General features: G+C 31.9%; 1 pseudogene; it reads left to right on the forward strand.

Moving 5' to 3' along the window:
- Nucleotides 1-3144: 3144 nt before the first annotated feature.
- LOC114179220 (scarecrow-like protein 15 pseudogene) lies at nucleotides 3145-5298 on the forward strand (annotated as a pseudogene).
- Nucleotides 5299-20628: the final 15330 nt, after the last annotated feature.

Consider the following 20628-nt stretch of genomic DNA (forward strand, 5'->3'; position numbering starts at 1 on the left):
AAAAATATCTAGACAATGATTAATTTTAATAACAAAAATTAATTAGTCATTATAGTGATTAATTTATATACCAATTTATAAACTATAGATTATTAGTAACTAAAATAATTTCTAAATTGATTGTTAATATAGTGACCAATTTATAGATCAGTTTCTTTGATAGTTAAAATCTTAATAGTTAATATAAGTGTTGAATTTAGAGACTAATTCACTATAATTACTAATTTAAAATATATTTTTGTTATTAATAATTTTTAATTTATGAATCTATATATAAATTGATTATTATAATAATTATTTATTTTTTATCACTAAAATTTATATTTATTTAAAGATTTTCTTTTAAGAAAAAGATGTGATCATTATATACTTGACAGTGACGTTTCTCTCTTGTTATAATAATTTATTAATTTATTTGATATTATTTTATCTTAGCTTCAAATATTAGGATCAACGTTCTCACACTTTTTATATTTATTCTTATGACTTTCGAGTTCTCTTTTTCCACATATTCCATTTCTCTCTCTAAGTAATAATTTTAACGATCTTTGATGATAAATTTAACTTTATAAAATATTATCCCAAATTTAAACAAAATTACACAAAAAGAAACAAATTATATGAACATTATTGGGGTAAGAAAAAAAGCCCTTATTTTATATGATGGATATAAAAGATGAAATACTGTTATGAAACTGGAAGCAAAAGATGCAACTGATAGTGTAATGCTTTATAGACGAAAAAGATGATTGAATTAGAATGTCAAACAAGGCCTAAACAAATAAAGCTTAGTAATAATAATAGTAATAATGATAATTGAATTGGGATATGAAAACCTGCCACATGAGTCATGCATCTATTTCAGCAAAAGAATAAAGCTAAAGTACTTTCTTTCTTTGTACGGACAAGTTAGTTTATGTGATTGGATGGACTATCGATGACCATGCAAATCTTGCATGCTGCTTAAACATCATCATTAATTCCCAACAATTTTTACTGCTCAACTTTAATAAAACTGACTAAGTCAAAACCACTTTATTCCTTTTCATCAACACTCTTTTCTTAACTTACAACCATTTCCACATTTCACATCGATACTTACTTCTCTGCACTAAGATATTCAATTTGATTTTCGTTCGAGGCTCATAATAATAATAATAATAATAATTTGGGGGTTAAATATAAATATGTTTTTGTCTTTAATTTTTAATAAATTTTAGAATTAGTTTATTTTAAAATTTTTGACCAATTTAGTCATTCATTTTTTAAAATACGTAGATTTAGTTTTTTTAATCAAATTTTGTTAAGTTTATTTGGCATTTCAAACACGTTTCATAATAATATTTGACTTAATATTAAAACAAAAATATATCAAACAAAATTTGATTAAAAGGATTAAATCTACGTATTTTGAAAAATGAATGACTAAATTGATCCAAAGTTTCGAAATAAACTAATTCCAAAATTTACTAAAAATTAAGAGACAAAAATATATTTAATCCTAATAATTTGTATTCGAATGACAGTCTATCATAAATTTTTCCTTTTTAGATTATCGATCATATTGAAATTGATAGAACTTTTTTATTTCATTTATAATTTGTACGTTGCAATGGGAAAATTTTTTCATGAAGTGAAAGATAAAGCAGCTAACCCCCCTTGGAAAGTAGTTAATGATGAAGCTTTTGTATAAAGATTGTGGTAGTACTTGTCTTGGAGGGTCCATTATTCACAGCTTTTGTGGGTCCTATTTCAAGAAAGAACGGTTTAACTTGGAGCTTTAATGCTGCCACTATTTCACCCTTTTAAGACTTTCACAATCAAAAGATATATATCTTTTTTCAATTGCAGTTTATACTTTCCTTCAGCTGTTTTATTTTTTCAGAAGCGAATGAAAAAATAATATGTTTAGGAGTCCAAGAAGAGGGAACGAGGAACTAGAGTCCAATAAAACGTAATTAATGAAATAAAATTAGCATATTATAATTTTTCTATTTGCCACTATATAATAGAAGTGGATTTTTCACACATATAAAATGTCTCACACCAAAAAAAATAAAAATATAAAGGCATAAATGATATTACAAAAATGTTTTATGTTACAATGTTTTGCTATATGCACTCAACGACAAAAACATTAAAATGGTGTAATTTTAACTTTGAAACTGCAAAATTGATATATAATTTTGAAATTGTGCCGATTTAATACGATTTTAGTTGATTGTAATTTTTTTTTCTAATTTTAATTATAATTGTGTTAATTTGGTACAACTTGAATGTATCAAAACTGATCGTATAAAATTGTCACGATTTCAAAATTAAACTTTTTTTTTTATTTTGAAAATAAAATTGGCCATTTTAGTGCTTTTGTACTCAACTCTAAGGAGGCATTGATTTTAAGTTATTTGCTTTCTCTGTAGAAAGCTTTTGCCTTAAATTTAATTTTTTTTAAACTTGTCAAAAACATAAAACTAGCAACTTTAAGATAACAAGAAAATAAACAGCTCCCAAAATTACACATGAAAAGTGTATTAACACTGAAAATGTTTATGAAAGTTAGGAGGGAGCGCGTTGCTTTGTGAAATGGATGCATAACTTTTGTCCTAGTATATACTTGATTTAAAGTATATAGTAATTCGGTTCCCCGGTATAAAATAAAATTTGAATTCTCTACTGAATTTTTATCTTTTTAATTTCCAAGATTAATCTTGTCTAAAAATACCGTGGTTAATTCAGTAAATATAATATATATGTTGACGGATTTAAATCTGTTCAAACTCATTCAATGAAGAAATTAAAAGTTAGTTGCTGATATATATATATATATATATTTTGACTTGTTTACATGTTTAAACATTTGATTGATAGGTCTGAAAGCTCATAAACCATAATTAATTTAATTAACCTTAACGATGATTTATGTTGTGTTTGATCCGAAAGGGAGAAAGTTTGTGGCGTGATGAGGTATGGTAAGTGTTTAGTGTTTAGGTAAAGATGTAATGTATTTAGGTGTGGAAGGAAGAAAAGTAAAACGAAAAGGCAAGGAGGTTTAGGGAAGCTTGACGCAGAAGCTTGACATGGTATGTATGCATGGATGTATGGCATTTAAGAGAGAGCGATAGAGATATTAAGTGTAACCCACAAGAGGCTGTTTTACACACAAACCACAGGACACGCAAAGATAAAAAGGCGAGGATCATAGGAAGCAAAAGCCCTCTCTCACTCTCCTAAACTCTTCCACGTTCCCCAAGGAAAGTAGCCATCGAACAAACAAGAATAGAACAACTCTGTTGGGAAAGCCACAAAGGCATCATCATCATCATCACCATAGAGATGAGAGTTCCCTCATCCCAACAGCCCAACACCCATTCTCCCAACCCAAACCTCCTCCTCCACACCCTCCCCACCGCCGCCACCACCACCACCAACCCCACCTTCACCTACGAACCCACCTCCGTCCTCGACCTCTGCCGCAGCCCCAGTCCCGAAAAGAAACCAACTGTCCCCAAGCCAGAATCCCAACACAACACCACCGCCACCACAACCAATACCAACAACACCCTAGACCTGGACGATCATGTCTTGCCAAATTCCGATTGGTGGGAGTCCATCATGAAGGACTTAGCCTTACCCGAAGATTCTCCCACAACCCTCTCCAAGCCTAACAACATCAACCCATGCATCCCTGACTTTCCACCTTCTCATGACCCACCCTTTGATCACCCCCCAGACTTCACCTCGCTTTCAGAAATTTACAACCAAAACCTCCCCTACAACTACACCACCACCAACGCTTTGGACCATTCCTTCCACGACCTCAACCACCACCACCACAACCCCACCAACAACGTCAACAACTGGGACTTCATCGAAGAGCTTATCCGCGCCGCCGATTGCTTCGACAGCAGTCACTTCCAACTCGCTCAGGCCATACTCGAACGCCTCAACAACCGCCTCATTCGCTCACCCATGGCCAAGCCGCTCCACCGAGCCGCCTTTCACTTCAAAGACGCTCTCCATTCCATTCTCTCCGGTCCCAACCGTGCCGCTTCCAACCGCCTCTCCTCCATGGCCGAGATTGTTCAAACCATCAAAACATTCAAGGCCTTCTCGGGAATCTCTCCCATCCCAATGTTCTCTATCTTCACCACCAACCAGGCCTTGCTAGAAACCCTAAACGGATCCTCCTTCGTGCACGTCATCGATTTCGAAATCGGGCTCGGGATCCAATACGCCTCGCTCATGAAAGAGATCGCGGAGAAGGCCGCCGGCGCTACGCTGCTCCTCCGGATCACGGCCGTCGTGCCGGAGGATTACGCCGTGGAAAGCCGCCTCGTCCGCGAGAATCTCAACCAATTTGCGCATGACCTCGGGATCCGCGTTCAGGTGGACTTCGTCCCGCTGAGGACCTTCGAGACGGTGTCATTCAAGGCGGTAAGGTTTGTCGACGGCGAGAAGATCGCGGTGCTGCTGTCGCCGGCGATATTTTGCCGCCTCGGTTCCGGCGGCGCCAGCGTCGGCGCGTTCCTCGCCGACGTGAGGAGGATGGCGCCCGGAGTGGTGGTGTTCGTGGACGGCGAGGGGTGGACGGAGGCTACCGCTGCGGCGTCTTTTCGGCGCGGCGTGGTGAACAGCTTGGAATTTTACTCGATGATGCTGGACTCGCTGGATGCGTCTGTGGCGGCGGGGGGAGGCGGAGAGTGGGTGAGGAGGATCGAGATGCTTCTGCTGCGGCCGAAGATCTTCGCAGCGGTGGAAAGCGCAAGGAAGAGGTCACCACCGTGGAGGGAGGCATTTTACGGCGCGGGAATGAGGCCGGTGCAGCTGAGTCAGTTCGCCGATTATCAAGCGGAGTGTTTGCTGGCGAAGGTGCAAATCAGAGGGTTCCACGTGGAAAAACGGCATGCGGAATTGGTGCTCTGCTGGCACGAACGAGCCATGGTTGCCACGTCAGCGTGGCGGTGCTAGAATAATAATATAGTATACGAGAGAAGTAAAATAATCCAACGACACCAAAACCTTATTTTACCTGTTTTAGAATGTGAACTTTTTTGTGAAGTTCACTTTGACAAAGATTGTAGTTTAACTGTAATTTAGTTTATTATGAAAAGTTTAAAATGTAAAAAAAGAAAAACCTGGAAGGTACATAAACTTGTATTTTTTCCAGACTTTTTTGCTTTATGTAATGTAGATAAATTGTGGGGGTGTCTGTATTCAATTTGTTTGAGAAGAGTTAGCATGATGTAACGCTCTTTTGATTCAAAGTATTTGGAAATGAATAGTTCTATCTTTATGGTTTATGGTGTGGAATATTTTGGTAGAAAAGTCAGAGATAAATTTCAGCACACACGTGCATGGTGATAATAGGCATATTCAGTGAAGAATACTAGTTTAGGCCTCTTGATGAATAGGGTTTTTCTGCAGATGCTGAATTTGTGATTTTGTTATGAATGGTATGTATGTGATAAGCTCTGAAAAGCAACTGCGACGGTTGTTGGAGGCGACATGATCACATGGAGATGTAATGTATATGTTTGTGGATGAGAACATTCTATGGCACATCAATGCAAAAGGAAGAAAAACAAGCACCAACGATTTGTGATAGACTGGGAGTAGTCCCGTAGTACTGTGTTTTCTGATTAGGTCATTACCATCACTTCCAGACGAAGCTTTTGAAACCTAAGATTTTAGTTTTACTTCATCGCAAGTATTCCGATACATGATAGAACTTGAGAAAGCAGGAGTATTGGCACAACGATTCTTGCGGATCTACCCTATGCCAAGAATAAAACATGTTTTTATTATCCTAATTATAGGAACTATAAATTTGATTTTAAATATGAAAGATAAAAACAATCTGAAATCATATTTGGGAGATTAAAAAAATTGTAATTTTATTTTGTCTTCAATCTTTCTGTGATGTTAAAAAAACTGGTGTAAAATCCAAAATGAATAAATATTTTTAATGAATATGCATGTAGATATCAGCTAAACATATTTTAATTAATTAATGGAACATGGAAGATTTGTTAGGATCAAGCAACAATAAAACATGAGTCCAATCACATAAGACATTGACATTATTTTTAATCCAAAACTTTAAGATAATGAGTTTATGGGTCGTTATCCTTATATAGTGTTCTACTTTCTCATTTCTACCTAATGTCTCACACTTGTATTCCTAACATCACTATTAGGAAATCCAAGTGTTGGATAACACTTTACCACTTTTAGAAACTAATTTATTTGCAAATTTTTGAAAACAAATCAAGAAATCAAAATAATATTATTGACTAACATCCCATTTTAATTGTATGAACTACTAAAACAAAGCATTCCATTACAAATATTCAAAAATCCAAGATATTTCTTATGTTAGTATAGTTATCCCAAAGATAGGACTATAATAATATAAGACATATACATCTTTAACTTCTATTTTGTGATTCTATTTCAACACTATAACTAACATGAAGTAATATTCTCTCTCAACTCAAACAACAAACTAAAATATTTTTTAAGATGTATCCTACACTTGCATCTTCATCTACTTATATCGATAATATGATAATTGTAAAAAAAAAAGAGAGTCAACCACATACAAGACAAACAAACACAAAAAGTATGCTAATTTGCAAAAAGAAACATCATATATGAATGAAACACGTCATATCACAATACAATGCATTCCAAACAATCACATAAATATAAATCATACAATTAAAGACTCTTCTAGACTTAATTATCCTGATGCATGCATTGATATCAGATTCACTTTAGACATGTACTTATATGGTGATCTCTATTGCTCTGTAGAGTTATTGCTAATGAGTTTCACCCTACCATACCACTCACAAGGTTAATTCCTTTCGCGTCTTAGGTCAAGGAAAAAATCCTAGACTAGGATCTTCTGCTACTCTTACCACATAACTCATTTTACTATATATGAGTGTGAATACTTATTAGAGTGTCAGGATATCTCCTTACTTGAATTCATACATAAATGCATACGGTAAAAAAACATACATAAAAATGATTTGCTTCATGAAATCTCGTACATCCTTAACACTTCTTATATACATCACTCAACCAATTATCCAATATGATAACTAAAACATCCAAAAATCATGAAACATTCCAAACAAAAGTACATTCTTTTATGTCAAGATCAAACCAAAACCACAAGTAGGTATATAATAGCCCACCAACATATAAAGTATAGAAAAAGTTCTACACAAAAAAGAGATCGGAAAAAAAAATGGAGCATTCGTATTAAGCAGACTTTTTTAACTACAAATATCAAATCAAAATCCCAACAGTCAAAATAAATAATGATATATCTAGAACTTTCTATCAACATTTAGTTCAATCCAACAATTAATGAAGTATGAATCCCAATTCTCCCGAGATGATTTAGACAGGAAAATCCAACTTGTCCAACAGGAGGATTGGTCGTCCAATGAGAAAACCTCTCTACCAAAATTGATTTTGACACTTGCTCAGCGAGTATTTGCTCGCCTAACGAAGACTGTTTGATGAATAAGCCAATTTTACTACAATTTGACAACACCAAATGACTTAAAACCCAATTTCAAGAATCATACATGTTTCAAAGGTAAACAAATCAATCTAACCAGAATGATCACATTCACCGAATATATCATAGAAAACCCCAAATTTTATAATACACCAAAACCCTAAAGTATATTAATTTCATAAAATTGAAGATCATATATACCCCAATTCAATTCTTCACAAAAATGAAACATGTAAGACTAATGAATTAGTTTCCCCACCTCAATTGCTATAAACATTCCTATAGTTAAGATTTCATACTCACTTGGCTGTTGTTGGCTCTACATAAAAAGTTTAGTGTTCAATGAATAGACCAAAATATTCTCCCTCCACTTCTTTTGAGGTTGGACGCACTAGAAAGCCCTCTTTTTATTCCAAACTTGGCAATGGGGCCTCTTTGACCCAAATGTGAGAGTCCTTTCGCTTTTGATGTAAGTCTTCATATGTTCATTGGACTCCTGCGCTTTGCTTCCTCATTCTGTTATAGGTCATTCATTGTATTCATAATTTACTACAATGAAAACAATATATCATAAAAATAATATCGATAAGTAACATTCTAAATAATTGTTCTTGTTATAAATTGAAAATAATGTCAACTAACACCAATTGAGAAGAAACTTTATCAGTGTTAGTTGACAAAAATTTGACTGAAAATTAAAATAAATTAAGATCGTTTAAAAATAATAGTTAATATTGATATATTTTTAATCATTAACAATTATTTAAATAATTTATTGCATTTAATGGTAATTAAAAAAATTACCGAGTTTAAATTTTCTTTGTTCTATCAAAACTTATAAAAAGAAACAATTTAAAATAAAACAACATAAATTTAAATTTAATGTATTTAAATAATTTTAAAATTATGAAATTCTTGTTCCATTATTAGAAGTAACTATGGCAAAGTTAGTAACCATTTTGAGTGATTGGTCGATTATGGTGCACTGATACTTCAATTTGGGTTACATATTCATGTGTGACACATATCTGTGTATGATATTTTATAATACTTTACTGATACTTATCGATAAAGTATCCAATCTACAAAGTAAAGTATTTTTATGATGAAAATAATTTATAATTTTTTATGTTGACAACATTAAATATATTTGATTTTAATTTGGATTCACATAGTACCAATCACATATTTACCATGTTTTTAAGAATTATCGTACATTTTTTAATATGTATATATCACATGTTGTATCATATTATTTTTAAAATAAATATATCGACATATCAAATATGTGTCATATCCATGAATCATAGTGAATGTAGGTTTGTATTCTTGTTAGAGAGAGCATATAGAGGAAAATTTGAAGAATCAAATTTGGTGGATATAATCATATTTTTACTTGTATCTACTGTATTGTATACATTGTCATTCACCAACTATATATCCTTTAAGACATCAAAAGCAATGTGTCTTTCTAGTTTGGCTAGGAGTAGCTCCCGGCTTATATCTCTCTCCCTCTTTATGTTTGTAAATATTTCTTCTTTTATGTATATATAGATCGGATACTCCAAGTGTCAAGTAATATAATATTCTTTTTCTTTGAGAATAAAACTTTGATGCTTTAAACGTGGAAATCTTGAGTAGAAAATGTCTTCAATTTGTGGCTGAGAAATGAAGGGCATTTAAAAAATACCTCACCAAGAACACATATATGGGATAAAGATGGACACATTTCCTTCTCGAAAAGGGTTTCTTGTGAGGTCATATAGGACCTTACCACTGTTGCCTTTCATAAATGTAATATGAGAATTCAATAATGATATATTTACAATTAATATTATAATATAATCACTTTATAAACATTTATTTAGTTATTTTGTAAAATACCATATTGCTAATTCAAATGTTATTATTATATTACCATAAAAAAATTATTATAGTTGATTGTATATTGAAAACAAATTCTTTAAACCATATTTGTTATGAGAATTAGAGTTTACTTAATTATTCCTCCCTATACTTTTTATCTATTACTTTCCTAACCCACGAATCAATTATTTTTCCTGCTCGGTTTGAGATGCTCTGGCTTTTAAGGCATAAGAAAAAAATACATTTAAATTTATAATATTATAAGATTAAATGCTATCAATGGGGTAACTTATAGGGCTTTGCTATAAAATTTCTATAGAAAAATTCCCACCTTTCCAAAATATGTTTTTGTTAACTTTATTTTACACTCCACTTCATAACTAAAACATATTTTTTATATGTGTAAAATATTATTCAGATATATATAAAAAATTATGTTATTTTATATATTTCGACAAAGAAAAATAACGGTTTATATATTAATAATTTTTCAACATATATGCAATAACCATTTTATCTCAACAAATGTTTGCATTAGTATATCTCGGCAAAATCCGGTCGAAATATGAAAACGAAAGCTTATTTTCATTGTCCCGTGGAACGTCAAACACATTTGTGAAAAGATGTTGGTTTAAATAGCCATTTTCGGGGTACTAATAGCAATGTCCTAACTTTTATTATCGTAATTGGGCTTGAATTTTTGTTATCCGTGGACCTATCTTCAATCAAATAGCTGCATGGACTTAGGAAACGAACGGTGTCACTCTTAAACAAAACTCCAGATTTTCGTATACCTATATATAAAAAAAAATGCTCGCATATTAATATTATGTCATAAAAGCGTAATCAAGTACGCTTTTAATTAAGCTTTAGATAGGTTTGGTTGATGACGTAAAAGAAGAGCATTAATATTTGATTAAAGTTTTATCAAAATTTAATTTTAGTAGCACTAATGTCTATTAATACATTTCAGTTATAATTCTTGAATTACTCTATAATTGGATCACTGCACCAGTTTAGTTAGTACTGATATCTTCACACTCAGTGAAGTCCTATAAACTGTTAAATCTCAGCATTTTTATCTTGCTTTTAAAAAATGTATACTTTTCTATGCATCATTATATATTTTTGTTGGAAATCGGTAATCAATTAAAAATATTACCGTCTTTATCTTCAAAACTCATCCATTAACATAAAAATTAAATTAAATTAATATAAAAATTAAATTAAATTAAGGAATGAAAGAATATAACATAGAAATCCAAAATTGGAAAAAATCATGACCGTTGTCTAATGACAACCAAAGAATAACTATGTGAAAATTTATATATAGACTACCTTTCCTTTGATCCCAAATACACATACACTCTCCAAAGTAAAAATTTAACCAAACTTTACAACACTCTACTACTATAATGAAAGTCAAATACAAACTCAATGGTTTTGACGGAAGTAAAAAACAACATGGACCTAGAGTCCATTATATAGTCACAAATATTCACTCTCTTACTTATTCTAAAAGATATGAAACTTTACAAAATGCATATTTTCATCACACTCAACAAATTTTGATATCCACAACAAAAAATACCTCAACGGAATATAATCGCACAAAATAGTGGCTCTGATACCACTCTTGGGTATCACAGTGGTATCAGAGTAATAAAATAAGTATTCACAACTATAATAAAAGATAAAAATGAAAGGAACAAAAAAGATAATAGGCAAATAATGTAATTTTATTAAAGAAACAAAAATTACATACCATTCTATCTCGTTTCAAGGAAAAAATAATGACAACTTCTATTTCTCTTAATTCTTCTATCAAGCAAAGCAATGGGAATAAAATGGGAGATACTTTGAGATGATTTCCTAAAATACACTAATTCTTTTTATAACACGAAAAGTAAATTTCAAGATAAGTTTCCACTAAAGTGAGACTTCTTTTCTGACACTCTTGTCTATTTGTCATCTTATTGTGTATAGGCTTATAAAATCTAGGGACTCATCATTTTCATGTTTCTTAACTATTATTTTTCTCTCCTTTGTACTCTTCTTTACAAGACATCCTGTATTAATTCACAAATTTAATCTTTAGAGGTGATTTTTTAATCCTTTTTTGTAATTTATTTGGTATCTTGAATTTTATTGAGCAAGATTTGTGCTTGATGCATAAGTTGGACTAAACATGTTTCAGGGTACAACTTTAAATGTATCTCATACTCTAGTCAATTGGTCTTTTTCTTTTTCATGTTCATAGTTCTTTATCTTGTATCTGAATCTTTTTTTTTTATTTATGTTAGTTCTTAGTTTTTTTTAGTGAGGGAGTTCAACTCAGAATCTCTTTCACCCTTCTAAATTCATCAAATTTTGTTTTTTTAAATTGTTAAGAGAGAGATCGAACTCTAGACCTTAAGCATGGGATCACATCGTAGACTTTCTAAACATGTGTATATATTTGGTTGAAAATTAAATAGAAATATAATGATTAGTCCCACAATAATATCTATGTAAATCCAATTGTTTTTATTTATTTGTACTTACATTCTTTCTTTCGTTCTGTGATTCATATCTTGTTTGAAACAGCGATTATAATGAAACTAAGAAAAATATGTTAGAATTAATAAATAAATAAATTTAATTAGGTGAGGTGACTCTTATAAAATTTAATAATGAGTTCAAATTTAATAAATTATAAAAATTTACTAATTATTATAAGAATTTATAATTAAATAATTACTATAATAGTGAACACGTTGGTTAATAAAAGGTTACCCCGATTTGGTCTATTAGCATGAAAATTTTCTTATTGTTAACCATTGGAAAGTGTAAAAAGGAAAAAAATAGAGTCGAAAAAGGAGATCTAGAATAAAAAAACTAGAGAACGTACTCTTTTTAGATGACTGATGAATTAATATTAATATTTTTATTATGAAATATACGTAAGAATCATAGATATTTTAAGATCCTGTGAATTATGGAATATATAAAAACTTCATAAAATTACAAATTCACGCCTAATGCCTGCAACGACTTGAAGATTTCATGTTGAGTTGAAAATCACATGTGAATGTTAGAAATATTTTAATATAATTTAAAAAAATAAATAATTAAAATAAAAAATTTAGTGTTACTGAAGTTTTTATAGATCTTTAATTTATGGATTAATGTTTTTTTATGACTAACGGCTATATTTTTATTACTATTTACTCATTTGTCTCCTTTTACTATCTATAAATACCACCTAGGTGCATGGGAAAGAATACAACAACAACAAAGATAACAAACATTAGAGTTTTCTCTGAAATGTTCTTCTTTTCTTCTCTATATTATCTTTAAGACAATGGTGATGGTGTTCATAAGGTTCGGATATCCTTCGCTGCACTCGATCGATCTGACGGGTTGTTGTATCTTGGGAGAGAAACGCATATGATTTGAAACACATATGAGTGTGTATTTGTTTAGTTCTGTGCAGTAGGGGCGTTTTCTCTCTAAGGATAGCGCTATGCGTGCCTCAACCCAGAATATTTCTACTTCTTACCTTTTATCTGTTATTTATTATTGTTATTATAATTGTTGATCTCTGATTAATATTAATTGTTTTATATATTGTCTTAGTATTATTATTGATTTAATAATTATTATTATATTATTTCATATTTATATTATTATTAATATTATCTGAGTAATCATTTTTTCTAACATTCTTAGAGAGAAAAGTCTATTATCTTATTATTTATATTTTTTGATGACTAATCTGTATTCATTTCCACAATTAAAAACAATATAATGTTGAAGACTGCAAAACACATTTTGTGAACTAATGTGTTTCTTATGGTTATAATTACATCAGTTTCAACTAAGCCTAAAATCTTATGTGTATAATTGTTTCTATTTCTATTGGTAACAATAAATGAAATTATGGATAAATGAATTTCCTGCTCATTGAATTTTTTTTGTGTGATATCTATAGCTAATGTTTTTGTTGTTATATTAATTTATGCTTTAATATTGTCTATTCTTACCATTGATAAAGATGTTATATATCATGTTATATATTGAGAAATTTTGGTTAGAGACCATTCAAATTATAAAATTTTGAGGTACAAAATTAATTAAATAGAGAAGTGATGATACATATCTTTATAAATGAGTGTTTTTGTGTGAAACTCATGGTATTATTCATTAAGTAACATCTTTATATAGTGTATGATGTTAATATAATGGTGCAGTGAAAGAAAGAAAGAAAAAAAATGCTTTGATATGGTAAATGTCATTCTACAAGTTGTAGCTTGTGTAACATTATATTGGTGAAATTTTATATCTTGCTTACCATATTTTGAACACAAAAGATTGTGATAAAACTTTTTATGAGTTATGATCACTACGCCAAAATTGTCAATAGACAGCGTTTTTTATATTAATAGATAGCGTTTTTTAAGCGCTGTCTATTGGAGCGGTGTCTATTAATAGATAGCGCTTGTAAAAAAGCGCTGTCTAATGACACCTTATACACAGCGCTTGTTTAGACAAGCGCTATCTATATAATTTCTAACAGATAACGTTTTCTACAAAAAGTGTTATCTATCGGGGCTGTTATAGACAACACTTGATTCAACAAGCGCTATCTATAAGAGCACTTTTCCATTAATAGATAGCGCTTTATTAATGGGAGGCGTTTTTAAATTCATCAATAGATGACGTTTTTTGAAACAAGCCCTCTGTATTGGTTTGATTTTTTATTTATTTATAATTATTTAACTTTTGTTCATTCCTTCTCATTATAATGTTACCTGTAGAAAAAATTTATGACAGCTATAACAACTAATAAAAAACTAACCAAATGTGATTCAGATTATAGAGTAACTAAAATGAAGGAGAATTGAAAATTCTCAAACAGTTACACAAAACATAATGAAATTTATATATTTAAAAAAAAGTATGAAATTATTACATGAAAAAATAAGGAAGAGCTAAAATTTTTGGTTCTCATCCATCATGTCCCATTTTTGGCAGATTGTGGGGCCAAAATACTTCATACAAAAAATTGTTCCTAACCTTCCCTATTTAGGTATAAGGCAATATACAACTAACCTATAAACATTTACTAATGAGATAAAAACACCAATCTTCCCTGACTTCAATGATTTGGTTGTCAGAATATTGTTGACATCTGCAACTAGGAAAATATTACAACAAACAAAAATAAAATTACATTAGTCAATCAAAATCACCCCATTATCAAGAAATATACTCACTATTTAAAATTACACTGTGATTTGTGTGTACCAAAGTCAACAACTACAAATTTAAAACAAGAATAAGAATACAATTAGTAAAAATGAAAAACGGAAGAAGATAATACTTTCTGTTCGTATGTTTAGAATGTTTAAGCATTTGGTCAAATTATATTTTTAAATGCACTATCCATATAGTATTTACAACTAATAACTCACACATGAAAAAACAACACATTAAGGGAAGAAATTTTAGTTTAAATATATATTAGTGTTGAAAACATTTTAGTTTAAATATATATTAGTATTTAATACATTTTAGTTTAAATATATATTAGTACTTTAGTTAATTTTAAAAGTAACGTTTTATTATTTTAATTAGTTTATTTTATTATTTTAATTAGTCTTTTAAAATACGATTAAATTTAAAAGTAAAGTGTTCTTTTATAAATATAAGAAATAATACTTTAAATTTAATGATGTAATTAATACTTTATGTGGCTATAATTGCAAAAAAAGCACATGGTTGGATTGTGTCATAACTTAATTATCTCCGCTTCCCACTGACAACTAACAACTTAAAACATATTTATGTACTACTTGAATATTACCATAGAAATTTGGAACCATTTTTGCCACATTCCTTTTACAGATTTCCTAAAAATGAAATGAAACTTGAAAATGGGAGAAAATAAAATTAAAAGTAAATTAAGAAAAGAATTAAGAAAGAAGATGAATAATTTATTTAATCAAAAGTTAAACTAAATGCATGATCAAAACAAGAATGGATAGCTGCCTAAATGAATGAATTTTCTTCACGGATAGAATGCACCTACCACTAATTCATATGCATGAGAGTAACCCAATTTCTACTGGAGAACTGAATTCACATGTTAAGCATCCCATCATGAATGGAATAAATTTGAAGTGCTATCATGCAATTATGAATGCAAGAAAATTATGTGCACCCATGGGAATTCCTTTGAGATTAATTTCTTGATCAAACTGATATAAAATTCAGAATGAATGTGTAAACATGAGTTCAATATACTGGACAAAATTTAGACTTAACTACAATCCCAACCTACCTAATCCAATTCATATCAAGACATAATACAAGAGCCATGACAGATTCGGGATTCAAATCACAACAGCAAACCAATTCAACTCATCCACTTCTAGATGCAATGTTAAAGCTTGATATGCCATGTATATGAATTAAGTGGTATGCATAGAAAGCTCTAAAATAGAAACTCACAGTGGTTAAACTGCATAAACTTATCAAACTACTTGAAATATGGTGGTGTGGATGCAGAATGTGAGTGCAGATTAAATAGCATGAATGGATTATGAATGTAAATATTAAAATGAATTTAAGTACTGCGTGACAACAATAGATGAAATTATAGCAAAGTGCTACATGATAAAATGCAGAATATTAATTTCACCAGGAATGTCGTGTGAAATTATAGCAAAGAGTGTATATAACATATAGCAATAACAATTAAGCACGTGACAACAACAAAATACCATATTAAACTCACTATGCATTATTAGATTTGTTGTGATAAAGTGCTACTACATGGCAAGAAAATCAAAGTCCATATTTTATATGCTAACAGAGAATCAAATTTTGGCAGCAGAGAAATAATTAAATTCAGAACCAGATTTATGCATCAACATGATAAATGGAATGCTAAATGATGGAAGAAAAATGAAAAGATGAATTAAACTAATTGAGAAGAAGATTAACCTAGATGTAGTGCTAAGCTAAATAAGAAAATGCTTGGAATGTCATGATAGTATTCAATCAGTGCAAGATAGTGGCAAATAACACAAGACAATAGTGACTTTATCACATTACAGCAGCAGAGCACTCCCCATTAATTCATACCAGACCGTAGCATATGCAAAATGAGTTCAAAACAAATCATATGCAATTAAATAAACATTCCAACACCTAAATGAATAAATTTTTTTCACAGATAGAATGCACCTCCCACTAATTCATATGCATGAAAGTAATCCAATCTATGCTGCAAAACTGAATTCATATGTTAAGCATCCCACCGTGAATGGAATAAACTTTAAGTGCTATCATGCAATTATAAATGCAATAAAATTATGTGTACCTATTGAAATTCCTATGAGATAAATCTCTTGATCAAACTAATATGAAAATCAGAATAATGGTGTGAACATGAGTTTAATCAACCAATTCACAACAACAAACCAATTCAACTCATCCACTTCTAGATGCAATGCCAAAGCTTGATATACGATGTATGACTTAAGTGGATATGCATAGAAAGCTCTAAAAAGGAAACTCGTTTTGGTTAAACTATATAAAGTTCCTAAACTACTTGAAATATGGTGGTGTGGATGCAGAATGTGAGTGCAGGTCAAATAGCATGGATAGATTATGAATATGAATATTAAAATGAACCTAAGTACTCTCAAATGAAGATGGATGCATTGATTTGAATATATATTTGATTTCATATAATCAAGCTTTCACCTTTCTTATACACTAATCATGAGAGTACGATCATATAATTACTTTTCTTTTCCCCCTTCTCTGATCATAATGAGTCCCCTAAGAATGGTTATTCGCTCCTCTCATTCTTCCTTCTAATTTTTATGCTTTTCTTCCAATTTTTGCCCTAAATTACAAAGTTTGGTATCCAAGTTTTTCTTCCAACGACAACAGTGGCCAAAATAGATAAAAAGGAATAAAGAATGAACAAAATAGGAGGTAGAAGGAGAAAAATAAGAGAGTTTGGTACTCACTGCAGTGGTTGTTGGTCGTCGTCGTTCGTTCGCTGCTAGAATACGAGAGAAGTCGTCCGCCGCTGCAAAAATTGATGGAGAGCGCCCACTCGCTGTCGCAACACGGAATACTTTCCCAAACCCTTAATCGACAACACCCGCTTGAAGAATGAAAACTATTGTTGTTGGAAAGGGATATGTTCTTGTGGTTGGAGAACGCAAATGCTACTACAGTAGGAGTCGCGGGTGCTGTTGCATGAGGGTTGTAGAAGAGAAAACACGAAGTTATTGCGCAGGAGAATAATTTTTTTAATACATGTGATGCGTGAGGGTTGTAGAAGAGAAAACGTGAAGTGTATGGCGCGGGGGAAAATTTTCCTTAATACATATACGTGCTATTAGCTCTCTATTTTGAATACATAGACTACACTTTTTCATTTAAACGCTCTCTGTTTGATCTATTTAAAATGTTTAATTTTATTTTTAAAATAATTAAATATAAATAGCGTTTATTTAAAAAAGCGCTATCTATGGATATTCATTTAGACAACATTTATCTAATAAAGCGCCGTTTAATGTTCCACATTTCCATTTATAGCGCTTAATTAAATAAGCGTTGTCTAAAGTGCGCTGTCTATTGTTAAATTTGGCGTAGTGGAAAGAAAAAGGAACCACATTTAAAATATTTCAAAGTGTGGGGTGTCTTACAATGGTTAACATACCTGTTAATAAAAAACATCTCGGTTATATATATTATAAAGTGAATGAATATATACCTCACCGTTTTGCCATCTAGTGTAATATTATTTGTGTTTTTTCTAGTTATGACAATATGTCCAATTTCTTGAGATTATTGAATGATATATATTAATGTAAATTGGATATTGATTTTGGTGACAAAATTAACTACTAGTTATGGTTATGTTTTAACCTTGGATGAAGGTGTCCTATTATGGAAGTATGTTGAAAAAAAAAACTAGTGTTCTGTCACAATCTACTATGCAAGCATAAAATTACTCATGGTATTGTCTCTTTTGACTTTGTCAGGTTAAAAAGAAATATTGCAGATCTGCTTATCAAAAGGTTGATGCATCAACAACAAGTATTTGAGTCGTCGAGGGGAATGAGATTATAGCCCATAAATTAGTTGCAACAACGGACACCCGTCTCCACATGAATGACGATCCCATGGAATGAAGTTCAATGGGTAACAACGAAGTTGTTGTTGACTAAAGTACACCAAATAATTTGATTAAATTTTATGTCTCATTCCTATGGCGAGGTGTACTATAAATTGTGGCATTAATAAGGTTGAGGTATGTGCATTATTATGCTTATTTTATAAAATACCTGTTAATAAACCCAATGGTTGAGGTATGTGCATTATTATGCTTATTTTATAAAATACCTCTTAATAAACCCAATGACAATTATTGTAGGGGTGTGAGTCACAAACCACCCTTTGAGGGTTTACCTAGTGAGTGTGATGGTGGGGCCGCCATTGTGAGACATGGGCAAGTCTATAAGTGACACTCATGAAACAAGATACATGCACAAGGTCGTAACGTGTACCCACTGATTAGAACCTACAATGAATACCGATATTGTATGTGTTATCTACTAAAACCCGGTCACAGGGGATGTAGTTCAAGGCAATCAAGTCTTTGCACTTTCTCGGGTGAAAGTTTATAAGAACTAGGTGTAAGGGTCAGACTCGGAAGGTTCCTTACACTAAACTACAATATTTTGTTTTAAATGATAATATTTTTTTTTTTAAATTATGTGGGGGATTGTTAGAAATATTTTAATATAATTTAAAAAAATAAATAATTAAAATAAAAAACTTATTGTTACTGAAGTTTTTATAGACCTTTAATTTATGGGTTAATATTTTTTATGGATAACGACTATATTCTTATTACTATTTACTCATTTGTCTCCTTTTGCTATCTATAAATACCACCTAGGTGCATGGGAAAGAATACAACAACAACAAGACAACAACAACAACAAAGACAACAAACATTAGAGTTTTCTCTGAAATGTTCTTCTTTTCTTCTCTATATTATCTTTAAGACAATGGTGTCACTAGTGCAGTAAGGGCTTTTGGCCCCGGTTGTTTTTGATATTTTGCCCCGGTTCTAGAACCGAGGCATATTGAGGTGAGGCAAAAAATGGTGGTTTTTGGCCTCGGGTGTCAACCGAGGCCATAGGGAGTACTTTTCTGCCTCGGTTCTCTGAGGACCCAAAGCCATAGGGGTACTTTGCTCGTACCACCATTAGCACTGCTGCGCTCATCCACGTCATCGAGATCGTCGACAAACGCTGTCGCAGCCAGACATTCACCAGCACTGAACGAGCAACCCACCGTGACGCTCAGACCCATGCTACCACTACACGGTCTGAATGCGACAATGACAAACCACCATGAACCAATAGAGCCAAGAGATCTAGAGATCCAGCACCTCTACCGTCGTTCGAAGCAGAACTTTAAGCCATTGTTGCGGGCAACCCTACCACTGTGTCGCCATCACCACCGCAAACAAAGGAAGAGAGTGACCACCAAATCACGTCTTTGTTGTGAGCCGCGAGCACGCCTCGTTCGCCAATGAAGAACCAAACACCACCACACGAGAAAACAAAGACGAGAATGCCTCCACCGCGCGCAAAGTGTTCGCTCAGGGACAAAGGTGAATAGTGCGAAGTCGCGAATTTGGGAACCTAAATAGGGCATATGGCCTCGGTTCAATTAATAACTGAGGCCTAAAGTCCCTTTATGGCCTCGGTCAATAAAGACCCGAAGCCAAATGTGACGGTGCTGGTGACATTTTTGAAATTAGGGTTACTGGCTGACTTACAGGCCTCGGTTCTTTTTTAACTGAGGCCAAAAACCTCTTCATAGGGGTGGCAATGAGGGTCGGCCCACCCCATTTAGGCCCGCCCCGCATAAGGCCCGCACACTGTGGGCCGGCCTGCCCCGCCCCGCATATACGTTGGCCCGCGGGCCGGCCAGCTTTTTTTTTTAAAATTTATTTATTTATTTATTTTTTTATGATAAAACTTTCAATGTTTAAAAATTGGGAAACTTTAAGAAGTTTACAAAATTAAGTAAAGACTTTGGGGAATTAGAAGATAAATTGATAATTCAACATTTTCATCATATTCATACTATGCCATACACAATGTATTCTTTACATTTTAGCACATTAAAAATTACAT

Source organism: Vigna unguiculata, chromosome 3, assembly GCF_037176805.1.
Source record: "Vigna unguiculata cultivar grain cowpea cultivar isolate G323 ecotype 2 chromosome 3, ASM3717680v1, whole genome shotgun sequence".
Classification (NCBI taxonomy): Eukaryota; Viridiplantae; Streptophyta; class Magnoliopsida; order Fabales; family Fabaceae; genus Vigna; species Vigna unguiculata.